This window comes from Heloderma suspectum, chromosome 2, assembly GCF_057233095.1.
Source record: "Heloderma suspectum isolate Gila_16-S chromosome 2, 16-S_ref, whole genome shotgun sequence".
Classification (NCBI taxonomy): Eukaryota; Metazoa; Chordata; class Lepidosauria; order Squamata; family Helodermatidae; genus Heloderma; species Heloderma suspectum.
The window spans coordinates 341,110,550-341,113,526 of NC_139459.1; positions in this window are offsets into that span (position 1 = coordinate 341,110,550).

Sequence of the window (2,977 nt, forward strand, 5' to 3'; positions counted from 1 at the left end):
CACCACCACATTGAAGTTGAAAGGAAACACACCCAAATGGGAGCAAACTCAGGACTTTCAGCTGTAATTCAAGGGGTTTGACAAAAGTGGGGCACTAACCATTCAGGAAGGACAGCCAGTGGCATACACACACACCCATCGTTGGTGGCTCATAAGTAATGGAACAAACCAACATCATTTCAAACTTAAGGATCGCCTTTAATACCTGGATGAAAATCCTGTGCAGTCAATGACTACCTGAAGTCTGGAACCCATGGACATGACCAAATGCTGAGTTTCCTCCCTCGAGATGCTTTGCCAGGCCTTTACTGCAGCTGCCTTCAGCTGCTGCTTGTTTGTGGGTCTTTCTGCCTTCAGTCTTGTCCTCAGTAAGTGAAAAGCATGCTCTATTGGGTTGAGATCAGGTGACTGACTTGGCCATTGAAGAACATCCCACTTCTTTGCCTTGAGAAACTCTTGGGTAGCTTTTGCTGTATGTTTTGGGTCGTTATCCATCTGCAATATGAAGAGGCGTCCTATCACTTTGGCAGCATTCGGCTGAATCTGAGCAGAAAGTATAGCCCTATACACTTCAGAATTCATCCTGCTGCTTTGATCAGCAGTCAGGTCATCAATATACACCAGTGATCCGGTTCCATTGGTAGCCATACATGCCCATGCCATAACACTGCCTCCACCATGTTTGACAGATGATGTGGTATGCTTTGGATCATGAGCTGTTCCTTTCCTTCTCCATACTTTTCTCTTCCCATCATTCTGGTACAAGTTAATCTTGGTTTCATCAGTCCAAAGAATCTTATTCCAGAACTGGGCAGGCTTTTTTAGGTGTTTGCTGGCAAAGGTTAATCTGGCCTTTCGGTTCTTAAGCATTAGCAGTGGTTTGCCCCTTGTTGTGAAGCCTCTGTATTTACATTTACAAAAGGTCTGCCAGGTCTTTTGCTGTTGGTGAGCTTGCCAGTTAATTCCTTCTTTTTCAGGAAGTTCCAAACAGTTGTATTGGCCACTCCCACTGCTTTTGCTATCTATCTGATGGGTTTATTTTGTTTCCTCAGCGTAAGGATGGCCTCCTTCACTCCCATGGTCACCTCTTTGGACCTCATGTTGGGGGTTCCAGTGAACAGCTACCAAATGCAAATATAACACTCAGAAGCACCTCCAGGCCTTTCATCTGCTTAATTGGTCATGGGGTACCCAGGAAACAGGCCACACCTGGCTATGCAGCTGCTTGTCAGCCATTCATTCCATTACTTATGAGCCACCAATGATGGGTGTGTGTGTATGCCACTGGCTGTCTTTCCTGAATGGTTAGTGCCCCACTTTTGTCAAGCCCCTTGAATTACAGCTGAAAGTCCTGACTTCGCTCCCATCTGGGTGTGTTTCCTTTCAACTTCAATGTGGTGGTGTACAGAGGCCAACTCCCAAACCGGTTATCCTTGTTCCAATATTTCTGGCCCTGACTGTAGTTCTTGTGCTGTTCCCCTCTCTTAAGCCTTCAAAATTAGGGCAGTTTATACATTTTAAATTGACCCAGCTTCTGCCACAACTTTATTTTACTGTTTATTAAAATGTCTGTTACCATTTCAAAGCAATTTGCAAATAATTAAAATATAAAACCAAATGTTTAAATTGCCAGAAAAAGTCCATACTGGCTGGGGAATGCTGGGAATTGTAGGATTTTTTTCTGTAAAAAAAAGTCTTACATGTATAGTATTTCACCCTTAAAGTCATGTACAAAAAGCGATTGGGAGGGAGGAGGAAAAAAGCAAACTCAGGTGCTCGAGTTTTAGGCCCCATCTACATGGGCCATTTACGCCAAGGTGGCTGTGATTTAAGGTCCTTCAGGACATATGACATAGTCACCACTTCACAGCCATCCGTCGATTTCTCCTGGAAAATGCGGATTTCCAAAGAGGTGTTTTGCTGCAATGTTTTTTGGTTTGCTGTGGGTTTCCTGCGGTTTTGAGCTGTCTGTCCCTTCCCCAAACTGACTTTGCATTTTGTGGTGGGCATGTTCTAGGTGTGCCTAATGCTTGTGTCACTCTGTGATGCCCCTTCACTCCCCCTCCCTGCATTCCTTTGCTGCTGCGCAGTTACAGAGGCATGGAGAGGTGTGCTCATTTATTCAACCACATGTTCACACACCTTTGCAGCTTCATGTCTTCACAATGGTTGCTTTGGAGTCAGTGCCCAAGGGCCAGGGGTCTTGGGGGAGCAGAAGGTCCAAGACCAACTTCACTCCAGCAACCATTTTGGAATGATGGGTAGCACATACTGTATCTCTCATGCCTTGGCATGTGCAAACCATTGCGAGAGTCTCAGGCTGGAGAACTGCCAAACAGCTGGCATGGTAACGAAGGAGCAGATCACCCACATTTTACCCAACAAGGAACGGATAGATACAACAGAACCCCTAAAATACAAAACAGCCACTAAAATCTGAAGTGTCGCAGCCCCATGCTCACGTGCCTGCGCAGCTGCGCATCAAAATATAATGGTAAAAAAAAGAGGGCACAGCGAATTTTCCTGCTGGGGAAGTCTGCAGTAAATTGTGCGTGTACCGCAGCAGAAGCTAATTCACAGCTGCAATGCTGCACAGTTACGACAGAGTGAAGGGTGAAAGTGGTACCATGTAGATGGCCCCTTAGTTACAAAGTTCAGAAGGTATTAATGAAGCAAGTTAGGGGGTTGACCTGCTGCTTCCTCTCCCTTTGATGGCCTCAGCAGTGGCAGTTGGTAGCTGGAGGAAGGAGTAATGTGGACTGTGTAGAACATGAAAGTTTATGCCATAGTAAATTCGTTAGTCTTTAAGGTGTCACAAGACTCTTTTTTTTTCATAATGTAGATAACCTTTTCAGACTTTCTCTTTATTTACCCTAGCTAGATCTCAAACAGTGCACAGTTCGAATGGAGGGTGGGGGAGAGAAAAAAAGGAAACACCCATTTCTAGGAACACGAAAGAGAAACTCATCTTCCCTTC